The sequence below is a fragment of the Mixophyes fleayi genome, chromosome 1, assembly GCF_038048845.1.
Source record: "Mixophyes fleayi isolate aMixFle1 chromosome 1, aMixFle1.hap1, whole genome shotgun sequence".
NCBI lineage: Eukaryota > Metazoa > Chordata > Amphibia > Anura > Limnodynastidae > Mixophyes > Mixophyes fleayi.
The window spans coordinates 59,880,442-59,893,230 of record NC_134402.1 but is presented as its reverse complement, the minus strand read 5'-3'; the positions used below and the strand labels follow the sequence as shown (position 1 = coordinate 59,893,230).

Genomic DNA, 12,789 nt, shown 5'->3' with positions numbered 1-12,789 from the left:
ATTTTTACCTTTAATAACTATACATTGTTTTATCCTCTCACAATACTTTATATTATACATATGTATGGGACATATCCAGCAGTGTGTTGTCTGGCAGACCAGAGCTTACCTAAACCCGTATTCAACAAGAGACATTTCTTCAGATTTCTGTGCATTTAAAAAAAAGCACAATTAATGTTCTTTTAGCTTGCCTTAATGAATCAGGCTTAACATGAGTATTTTTGACAGAACAGTATTAAGTACTGTAGTAAAACAATTAAATCTTAGTAAAAACTAATTTCTACAAAATAATTTTAAAAATTGTAAAAGAGTAAAGCAGGAATTAATGTGCTCATTATAAAAAATTAGAATCAAACTTTCAAGGGGTTTCCCACCCTCCTTTAAAATGATGGCTACAATAAAATGTGTTTGTAATCCAGTATGAAGAATTAGACCACCTTTATGGACTTGTATTTATTTAAATTTACATCTAACTATTATCTACCTGACAGAGTATGATTGAAATGACTGGTGTGGATGATGCTTTGATATGTGCTAGTATGTTTGTAGAGGACTGCATGCAATCCCTAGGAAGAGGATAGTATTCAGCTGCAGGTAATGTTAACGTATAAGTTTGGCAGGCACTTAAAATTACAACATAGACTCAATGTTTACCTTTCAAAAAGAAAAATATGTTTGTGAATTGATCCATTAATGAATTCTAGTCTGTTTATATACACAACATAATACAGAAATACAGAAACAATGAAAATTTGAAACTGAACCAGGTTTTATTTTGTTGTTCTGTCCTATGCGGTGATACACCTGACTTCTCCTGTAAACTAGCTTCTTAACTTTTTGAGGCTTCTGGATGTTCTCTTTGTGCTCTCTTTTTGCATGTTTAGATGGAATTGGACAATCACACATCTTCGAATCCTCTCTCTGGATTTTTTGGAGTCATACCCAGTTTTTTTATCAACCTCTTTTACAGAGATTTGAAGGTTTTCATGTGTTTCTCAAGATCTTCAGATATAGAAACTGCTGCATAATACTGCTGTAACAGATCTATTTCGGCAAAAATTATGGAATATTCTTTAAGTTGGTCAAGAGTGGGAGCTGTATTCTGAAACCCAACAAACTTTTCATTGCTGAGGATTCTGCCTCCATCCCTGGTCAGCAATATTGGGAAGAAAGAGGACTCGACCATTTGCTTTCAATATGCATTAGTTGCATCTATCCAGAATGATGGTGTCTCCTAAAAGCAATCCAAAATATGGCAGCTCATTGTTCTCTGGAAATACCAGGAGATCTCTGGCACATACTGGATTACCTCTAGCCTGAAAGCAGCTCTTTTCATTTCGTTGGTGTGGTAAAGGCTTTCCCCAGATTTGCAGAATCCTCAAATGAATGGAATCCAATGGTACGATCTGTTGGCGACCCAGTGTCTCATTATAAATGCGCCAGGCAACACCTGTGGTCACTCTCACCATGCAGTTCATGTCGCTAGCTAAGTGCTGTGAGATTATTTTTGCTGCATTGTCATCTTCTATATGCATGCTATAACATGTGTTTACAATCAGGAGCAACTGTAACTCCCCAAATATTTGTTCACCAATTTATTAATAAAAAATACCTCCTTGTATCCACGGGGATCTTCTTGGAACCCAAAGGGAGTTGGAAACATTTGTAATACAGGGAAATTCTTTTTGCAATCCACAGGCAATGTCCTTAATTAACTTCTTGTCCTAATCCATAGGAATGTTTTTTAAAAAATGCAAATGGAAAAATGAACTGCTCCACTCAGAGCCCAGCTACAAAATGACAGTTAACTGAGTGTGTGACCCAACTTAGTCACACAGCCAATCACAAGCAGTTTCTCATGTGGTTGGCTGGTTGAGAATGGAGTCTGGGGACCTCTTGCTTTTATCACACATCAATAGAGATATTGCATTTCTATTGATGTAGGGAGGGGGGAGCAGGGAAATAACAATACTGGGGAACTCTCTCATAGCCAGTCATCCATTCACTTCAATGGTTCATTCATGTGGCACATCTGGAGTTTCAACTTGTAGCGCAAAACTCTATTGATGTGACTGGAAAAATACAGCATAACACTGACTAAACCACTTGTGTTAAACCCAGGTGGGTATGTTTACTATACAATCCCTTAGACTTTTTCAAGTGCATTGTACACACTGAAATGGTAAATTAAGTTTTCCAAAAAGTGGTCTGTAACACAAATGCATGCCAATGTATTGACGCAAATGGGTAAGGACAAATAGAATAGAAAAGTTTTATTTTATTGTATGCTTTATTGACTGGTTAGGGCTAACAAGTCTAACATCATTCCTATGTTTTAAATATTTTATATGTGAGGGGGAAGGTGAAATGGGCATGACCATCGCTACCATGAACTTTAGCAAATATTCTGAAGTTTTATATTATATTTATAATAATAGATAATATATAATATTAATAAAAGGTGTGGCAACTGCTATAAATACAATATAATGTTGTGTCATATCCTGCCAAACCCTATATTGCTCCATGTCATTTACATATTTTCTAAATCTGTGCAAAGGGTTTGTGCAAATTTTGTACCAGTGATCCTTGAACTCACACAGTAGGAAACAACATACTTTTTAATCAATTTGATATTAACTTCTACCTCACACTTACCAACTTTTAAATGTTGACCTCTGGGAGATCCGAGGGACAGGTGGGCATGTGGGGCCGGGGCTTGGCGAATTGCATTATTTTGGCCCCTTCCCTGCAACACAATGATGCAAATGCATCTGTCCTTTTACCGTGGGGGCTGGCCATAATGCCGCTATTCCCAGTGAATCACATCATGGAGGCTCCAAATACTGCCCACTTGAAGATGCAGGAGGATGTTCCACTTTCCTGGGAGTCCTACCCGGAATTCCTGGACATTACGGGAGAGTTGGAAAGTATGTTCTACCCCTAGATTGTAAGCTCCCCCAAGCAGAGCCCTCTTTACCCGCTGTCTCTTGTCAGCACCTTCTCCTTCAACCTTGGATGTTCATGTTCTGTTTTTATGTATGATTTGTTTTATGTATGATTTGTTATGCTGTCTAGTGTTCTGCAGCTTTGTTGTGCCTCTCAGGTAAACAACTATAATGACACATAATATATACAGCTAGTAATATGAAGCAATGCTTATAATTGGAAAGACAAGAGGAAACATTGAGGAAACAATGCATTTCTATGGTTTGGTTCAATTCAATTAAAAAATAATAATTGGTAGAACATTGCACAACATATGTTTGTACTTTGATAAAACAGAGTGAAGAAAATTGCTTTTTATTGTTTCATAGCAATGTCCTTATCTGATTAAATATTTACTCACATTCTCTATTGCCAATAGGGTTTACAGGAACGTCTTCTTATGTTGCTTCTCCTATTTGTTCAGTTATTCATACATTCCTTTTCAGTCTGGTCACTGAGAACAGTCAAGAATTCTTAAAAGCTTTGGCTATTCCCACATTTTACTATTGTTGAGAAATTTAAGGGTATTTATAAAACTTTTAGGTGGTTTTCCAAGCATTTTTTCACTTAAAATATTTATTTTTCACCAAAAATCAGGGTCAAAATTTTACAACAAATTACATGTTAAACATGGAGAAAACCATTGCTTTCAGTGGCAGTATTATTCTTATACCAGAGTAAAGAGCTTTACAATGTTTTTTTTTTTAACATAGTCATAAGTAGTTCTGGCAAAGTCAAGCAAAAAGTCCACACTGATTATTTAAGAGGTTCATAAATATACCCCTAAACCCCTTTAAGGTCCACAAATACTATTTAAAGAATACAGTTCTACTGAAAAGATCCAACATTAATAAGTTAAAAAGAGTGTGTGCACAGGATGTACGATACAGTTTTCATTGCAGACTTTAAATGGTTATATCAATTCTGATTCACAGTGTATTATTATCAATCATATTACACAGCGCTGTACTGAGAATATGTGATCATTCCCATCAGTCCCTAGCTCACAGGAGCTTATGTCTAATTCCCTACCACACACATACACACTAGGGTCATTTTTGTCAGAAGTCAATTAACCAACCAGTTGATAGCGCAAGCTTGTACTATCAACTGAGCAAGAATAGTATGGGGTCTTAGACACCAATAACACACTGAATACCCCTAGAGAAATGTTGGGGTTTGGATGGTGATTGCCCATGGTGATTCATACTGTTTACTTTTGGGTGTAGAGTTCAATGGCCCCCAGTAATTATCACCACAGTACCCTGCAAGGGGATTTGGATTCTGCTGTAATGAGACCACATCTAACATCTACTCACAAAAAAATAACTGCAGGTCATATTAAAAGAATAATAGCCTTAGAACAATTGGAGATTGAGGGTAGTACAGGACAAGCCAGATTTGGTACCAAGAATAATACAAACATTTTATTGCACAGGAAAGCCCAAGGCATATAAACTTGTGGATCAGGATAAAGGCATGTGTGCTAAAGAAGACTCCTGCTGTTAGGAACCCCTCCAGCCGGCACAGCAAAACCCGGAGTCTGCTCTGAAGTCTGGTGTTCACTGTTGCCCCTAGTGGTGGGGACAGACTTGGCTGCAGACAAACAGAGGGTTGAGAGATGTGTACCGGCTAAGGAGAACCCAGGAATAGAGTGTTCTGGCAGACAGCAGCGTGGGGTCCAGGCCAGAATCGGGGCCGGCAGTAGACAACGTATCCAGAGAACAAACCAAGGTCCGGGGTCACAGGCACAGGTTCCGGATCCAGGGACAGGTGAAAGATCAGGGTCACTACCAGAGAATCAGAATCCGGGTTCAGGCAATAGATCAGGGTCAGAAGCACAGGTTCAGTGTCCAGGAACAGGCAATGGTCATACACGGGAAAATAATCTTAGGTTAAACACCAAACACAGGGACAAAGTAGCAGGCAGCAGTACTGAAAACAGGATGCTATAACCAGCAGTGAGGCCCAGTCCTCACTGCCTTAAATAGTGCTAACAGCCAATCAGGGCAAAGCCCTGATAGTATTCCCAGGACCTGACTGATTAATAATAATAGTGGGGCCAATAGGATCTAGTGCGCCCAGCTGCACTAATGAATACACTGCAGCATAATTAATCAGCCAAGGATGGCTGGGTTAATACAGCCCTGTGCGCGCACCCGGCTGTTTGACAGCTGGCCGGGCGCGGTGGCAGGGAGCCAGAAGCGTCCCGGTTGTTGCTCAGGCAACCGGGACGTGGGAACCGGAAGTGACGCCCGGTCGTTATGGAGAGGGCCGGGACGTCACGAGCAGGACAGGAAGGGTCGCGGCAGCCGCGGGCACCGCCGCGACTGCTGACACCTGCAGGACCAAACAGGAGCAAACATGACTCCAAAAAGGGCACATGGTGCAATAAGCTGTTGAGGAAACGTAAAAAAAAAAAAAATAATTAGGCTCAACAACTTAACTCCTCTGTAAGGACCTGCAGAGGAAAACAAGTTTTAATCTACGTAGTTGGGATTTAAATTTCCTACACACGCTGAAACATTGTGTAATGTTGATTCTATATACCCTGCAATAACCACTGGAGAAGCACCAAGCCTATATTTGTACACTTGAAAAGTAAAATAAAAGTAAAAATGATCTGTCTTTCTACCTTTGAACGTAACCACAGATAAATTATAAATAACATATAGGTTTTATGATAGAAAAAATTCGATCTTGGTAAAATAACAAACAGCCAGCAATTGCTATCAATCACAATATCACAATCAGAATATATTTCAGCAGTAGTATGGGCTCTTACAATCCCCCATCCCCCTTTAACATCCCTTTTGGCTCTGTCCCTATCACATTGCAGCTTATTCCCCTGGCTGTAATCGATCGTGTTAGATGTGCTTGTAACCAACACAGCAGAGCAATGCAATGTAACAAATGATTTCTAGGAATGGAGGAAATACTGAAATCTCAGGTGAATGAATGATGAATCCTTCCATTCTAACGGGTTCCTTATGGCTGAATATTTTACAATTCCACTCAGAATTCATACAATTATTCAGTAGGGCCTAATTCACTAATTCACTAAGGAACATAAGTCCAGTTGTTTGCTGTATTTTGCGTGAAATTTCTCTGCCCATGCTCAGAACATTACGTCGGTGAACGCAAGTGTATACAATTCATCTGTGAATGCAAATGACACTTCCGACAGCCTTTGATTTGAAGGGCGGAACGGGGAGAGAAGGGGAGTATACACGTAGGCATTGTACAGTAAGGGCGTGACAAGCTCAAGCACGCGCACATTCATTTGATTCAAGTTCTGGGCATCTCTGAGGTGCGTGATTTTTAGCCGTATCACTTGCACCAGTTACAGGGCTGGTGTAAGTGCTGATTGATAGAGATGACGATGGCATATGCATGTCAGAACATCTGTTTACACTTAAAGAACAAATGCATTTTATGTACAAAAGGCATTAATAATATCCCGATAAATGTATTTCATGGTAAAAAAAAATATTAAAATAAAAAAAAGTATTTTTATTCATGACTGTATTAAAGTAATCTCATCGTTTTCCAATAAACATTGTCTAAGCGATTTTTTTGTGGTTTCAAAGCACAAACAATTTATTTAGCAAAAGCAAAAGTTTTAGTAGTTCAATACATAATTATAATACAGTACAGCCGATACCAAATACATACATACAGACACTGTGCTCCGCTGCGCCCTCTGCTGGATCTAGCTAGAACAGTCCTTCAGTGCAGAAGACTGTGGTAAGTGATGACTGTTTTAGCTGGTCCCAGCAGGGCTGTATATATAGTGATACAGAGAAAACAGGTCCAGGCTTCAGGAGGGTCCAGTGTAATGCAGGTCATAGGCCAGTTCAAACAACCCCCTCCAAAGGTGGGGGTCAATACTCCAAGGGTGGGGGTCTGCTCTCCAGATGATGACTCTGATTTTCCCGCCCAGAATCCAGTTTAAACTAGTCTATTTACAATACACAGTCAGTATCATTTTAAACATTTATTCCCTAACATCGCTAACTAAAGTATGCAATGTGCAATCCCTTCTGCGAATGAACCGGACAACTGCAGATAAATAGGGGATTAAAATTATACTAAACATGACATATTTCCTGTAACCTGAACCTTAAATATCACTAAAGTGTACATATAACCTTACAATAGATATAACTATAAATAAAATACCATCTGCTCATAAACGATTGTGGAATGGAACCATTATGAATATGAAATATATAAATAAATGAATGTGAGAGTGCAAGTGTATGCGTGCGTATTTTATTGTGCGATTGCGCCATGCCACGTAACACGTGGTGTACAGATCGCAATCGCACGGTAAAACAATATTAACCAAAATACTTTCGTTCATCCAATTATACAACTTCGACAATTGTTTTTTATTTTTTCTATACGTTCTGATGGGACATTATATTGCACACATGCATTGAGCTTATCCTGCAGTGTGATCTGTCTGTCTGCACACAGTAAGTACCACATAGCCAGAGCCAGGGCCGGACTGCCCATCTGGCGCTTCTGGCAAATGCCAGAAGGGCCGATGCTCATATGGGCCAGTCCGCATGCCCGCCAAGCAGCAGCGCTCTGATGTGACTCATTAATTGTGTTAATTGAGCAAATTACATCCCAACATAGTCATGATGTATAAGAATGCTGGATCTCCCTGGCTGCAAGAGGAGACCTTAGTAAGTGTGAAAGAGGGGTGATTGTTGGGGTGCAATTAGAAGGAGCTTCAGTGACCAACACAGCTCAACTTGTTAATGTCTCATGAGCAGAGGTGTCTAAGATGATGTCAGCAGTGTGTAATCCAGGATCATGATCTCCGTTCGCTGACCAGCGCGCAGGAAGGAGGTGTTGCTGCTTGGGATCGGATGTAACAAGGTAAGTGTCTGTGGCTATAGTGTGTGTGTGTCTGTGTGGCTATAGTGTGTGTCTGTGTGGCTATAGTGTGTGTGTGTGTCTGTGTGGCTATAGTGTGTGTCTGTGTGGCTATAGTGTGTGTGTCTGTGTGGCCCCGTGTTGCTATAGTGTGTGGCTCTGTGTTGCTATAATGTGTGTCTGTGTGGCCCTGTGTTGCTATAGTGTGCGTGTGTGGCCCCGTGTTACTATAGTGTGCGTGTGTGGCCCCATGTTGCTATAGTGTGCGTGTGTGGCCACATGTTGCTATAGTCTGTGTGTGGCCCCATGTTGCTATAGTGTGCGTGTGAGTGTTTGGCCATGTTCATACAGTGTGCATGTGTGTGTGCGTGCAGTATTTTAATATAATATGTGAGGGAAGGTAGGATCTTAATATAGTGTGGGAGGTAGGCTTTTTAATGGTGGAGTGTAGGTGGGGGCTAATTATTTAAGGTGAGGTGAAGGAACCTTTAATTTAATGCTGGGGTGGTTTAGGGCTATCAATTGAATATGGGACTGATTTTGGGGAGGAGGGCTACTTATTAAATGTGAATATGAATTATTGCCGGGGATGGTTGTGGAAAATGGCTATATTTATTAAACTTTAATGCTATTTAATTTATTGCTGGGACTGTTTGGAGGGAGGGAAATATGTTTTGAGTAAATGGGTATACTGTTATTATTATTATTATTATTATTATCGTTTATTTGTTAGGCGCCACAAGGTTTCCGCAGCGCCGAACATGGTACAAACAGTAGACTATACAGGGTAAAACAGTACAGGACAATAAACACAAAGTACCAGTACTTCAGAAACTCCAAGCAGGCAGATACAGTAGAGACGGAGCAGAAGAACAGGTATGGAGACAGGAGGGAAGAGGGCCCTGCTCATTCGAGCTTACATCCTAAGGGAGGGTAAACAAAGTCAGGCACAAAAGGGAGCCAGTGAAGCAACGGGGAGAGAGGAAAGGAGCCAGGGGAGAAACAGAAGGGTGAGTGGTTAAGTGGATGGTTGGTAGGCCTTAAGGAACAGGTGAGTTTTAAGTGCCCGCTTGAAGGAGCACAGATTGGGTGAGAGACGAATGGAGCGAGGGAGGTCGTTCCAGTGAAGGGGTGCAGCACGGGAGAAGTCTTGGATTCTAGAGTGGGAAGAGGTGATCAGAGTGGAGGAGAGGCGGCGATCATTGGCCGAGCGCAGGGAGCGGGCAGGAGTGTGAATGGAGAGGAGGCTAGAGATGTAAGGGGCAGTAGACTGAGAGAGAGCCTTGTAAGTGGTGGTGAGGAGTTTGAAAAGGATTCTGTAGGGGAAGGGGAGCCAGTGTAAGGAAAGACAGAGAGGGGAGGCAGAGGAGGAGCGGCGTGAGAGGAAGATGAGTCTTGCAGCCGCATTGAGTATAGAGCGGAGGGGGGAGAGACGGGAGTGGGGGAGGCCAGTAAGGAGGAGGTTGCAGTAGTCGAGACGGGAGATGATGAGGGCATGGATGATAGTTTTGGTGGCATCTTGAGAGAGGAAGGGACGGATGCGGGCAATGTTACGGAGTTGGAAGCGACAGGCTTGGGCAAGGGATTGAATGTGGGGGGCAAAAGAGAGAGAGGAGTCGAGAGTGACACCTAGGCAGCGGAGTTGGGTGACAGAGGAGATAGTGGAGTTGTTAACAACGATAGAGAGGTCATGGTGAGAAGGGAGCCTGGGTGGGGGAAAGACAATGAGTTCGGTTTTGGAGATGTTAATTTTAAGAAAGCGAGAATTTAATTTACTGTTAATTTAATATTGGGGCTGGTTGGAGGGAAATAGGTCTACTTATTAAATGTGAATATTATTATTGTGGGCACTGGAGGGAGGCCTAATTATAAAACGTGAGTGCTATTGTTTTAACACCGGGGCTGGCTCGGTTGGAGTCTTCTAAATCTCATGTACCCATTTTTAAAAAAAATAGGGCAGCCAATATTCCAGGATCAAGACAAGAATGAACTGAGCTAAAGTAACCAGCCGCTACAAGTGGTGAAAGTGACAAGACAGGTAGGAGAGAGCAGGACAGTCTGCCAACTGTCCTGTATCTGGTGGGGCAGTCTTGAATTTGGGTGACTGTCTCACTTAGTCATGATTTGGTCTGACTGCAAGGACAGTTGGGAGGTATGTCCCGCTCCACAACATACTGCTTGTGAAGGCAGAGTTGTGTGCTTCTAACAGTAGTACCTGTGTATTTGTCCTAAATGATAACCATGTTACATAATAGGGGCCCTGCTGTCTTAAACACCCCGGGCCCCTGAGCCTTAATCCACCTCTGGTTAGGGGAAGGGAACTGATAGCTGCTCCCAGTTCCCGGACAGGACACAGACTGCAGAGCAAGCCGAGGAGTTCTAAGTATCACAAGATTTGGTAATCTTGTGAGACAAAGAGCTTCCCTGCTCACTCTACAGGAAGTTCCCACCCTGATGGATGTCAGCAGCACCAGAAGCATAGATAAGTACAGTGGTCTGGGGGATATTAAAGTAATTTTATCGTTTTCAAATAAGCATTGCCCAAGCGATTGTATTGTTTCTAACGCACAAAGTGATTTATTTTAGCAGATGCAAAGTTTAACAGTTCAATACATGATTATATTATAATACAGTACAGTACAGCCAATACCAAAAGATAAATACATACCGCTGCTATCGCATTTACTCGCTGCGCTTCCACGGAACCCAGTGAACAGTATATCTCTATGGAATACCGTGGTCAGAGTAGACTGAATACTGAGAGCGCAGCTATGATCATATATACATTTAGTGTTACAGAGTGCACAATAGAAAACACGTGGCTTGCTTCTATAGGTCCAGACTTTGGGTGGGTTCAGGGTAAACAGGTCATAGGCTAGTTCAGACTAAGGAATCCAAAGGTGGGGGTCATCTCTCCAGGGGATGTGTTCCAGTTACAATGAGTTCATTAGCATTTAACATTCTGATATCAATCTGGCTATTTATTCACTAACATCAATAACTAGAGTATGCAATATGCGATCTCTTCGGCTATGGAACCGGACAGCTGCTGATGAATAGGGGTTTAATATGATACTAGACATGACACCTTTCCTATAACCTGAACCTTAAATATCACTGAAGTGTACATATAATAATATTATATAAACTAATAATAAACCAAATACTATCTGCTCATAAATCACGATGGAATGGAATCTATTTATATACATGAAACTAAATGTTAGAATGCGTGTGCGTGCATGCGTATTTTACCGTGCGATCGCACCACACGCTTTGTTACGTGGCGTACGGATCGCAATTGCACGGCAAAACAATATTAACCAATATACTTTCGTTCATCCAATTATACGACTTTGACAGGGAGTCATAATGTGCCTGGTGGGATGTGGTTGGGAGGGCGTGATAAATGTAATATTTTATTATAATGTATGTATCATTGGCCCATTTTGGGCAGACCCACAACACAATATGGCCACGCCCTTTTCGGCACCGCCGCTGCGCGGCCAGTCATAGCTTCTTTTCTACTGGAACTGAGGTGGGCCTGTGTACTTTGAATGCCAGGGTTGATTTTTAGTCCCCGTCCGGCCCTGGCCAGAGCGTACTTATACCTGCATTCAAATGTAAATGTTTCTTGAGATCCGCTTTTACTTTAATACTGGTGTATGTGCATGCTATTCCGCCTGATATTAAAAACACAATTCCGTTCACATTGCGATCTTTAATGAATGAGCACTTAAAGTGCACTTGCTACCTACACTGAAAAAGTCATTCACAAATTGGTAAAAAAATTAGGGTGCACTGTGCATATATTTTGCACAAATACACCTCTTTGTCCTATATGTACATACACAGATGTGCGCCATCATTATTTTGTTCTAGTACACCTGTGTAGAAACTTTGCACAACCATTTGCAGGATTGTGGTCAATCATAGGAACACACTTCCTGGCAAAAGTAAAGGCATAATTTTAAAGTCCTGTGTATTATACCCATACTTCCCAACCATCCCGATTTAGGCTGGATGGTCCGTTTCGAGAGCTCTTTTCTGCCACCCCGATCTAGACAGCTTTGTCCCGATCGATGGGAAAGTTGGGAGGCATTCTGTTCAGTGATGTCCATGGCAGAGCAGTAGTGAATATTGTCCAAATGAAGGGGTTTGAAGATGAGGAAAGAATGGGGCAGCCTAGAGCATCAAAAGAGCTAGGCACGCACCAAGCACTCCCCAGTGTAGTCGAGACAACCCATCATGCTGTGGTCAAGGCCCCTATCCTGGATGCTTCCTACCCAGATGTTGTGAGATATGTTTTACCTTTTGAACTCCCCCTTATTTAATCACAGCATTATCCTGTATTATACTGCTCTTATATATGACTCATTAAATTGATGAGTAAGTCAAAGGAGACATTGGACTGTGTCGCGCTCCAGACCCTCAGGCTTGACTGTTGGGGTCCGGCATGCTTCCCTCTCTGTTTCCGTCGCTTCATCCATTGGTGAGGCGCCACATCTCGATCAATGTCAGGCACCATCTTGGGTCTTTTCATCTTTTCTGTTGCTTCCTATATAACTCTCCCAAGTATTTAAGGCACCTGTTCCTTCCCACTGGTACCAGATCTTCTTTTCCTACAGCCTGCTCAGCTGTGTATTATTTGGCTCCCTAGAATCCTGTACCTGTAGATATCCTACCGTGCCTGGTATCCTGTATACCTTCTCCTCAGCTAACCTAGAAATCCCAGTATCCTATACCTGCAGTTCTCTAACCGCACCTGGTATCCAGTAATTTGTGCTTATCTGTTAAACCTGGAAATCCCGGTAACCTGTACCTGCAACTATCTATCATGTCTGGTATCCAGTAACTCCTACTTCTCAGCTAAACCTTGAAATTCTGATGCCCTGTGCCTGCAATTCTCTG

At 41.8% G+C, this 12,789-nt stretch overlaps 1 pseudogene; it reads right to left on the bottom strand.

Moving 5' to 3' along the window:
* Positions 1–964: 964 nt before the first annotated feature.
* Positions 965–1,535, bottom strand: LOC142098563 (structural maintenance of chromosomes flexible hinge domain-containing protein 1 pseudogene; annotated as a pseudogene).
* Between the last annotated feature and the right edge of the window lie 11,254 nt (positions 1,536–12,789).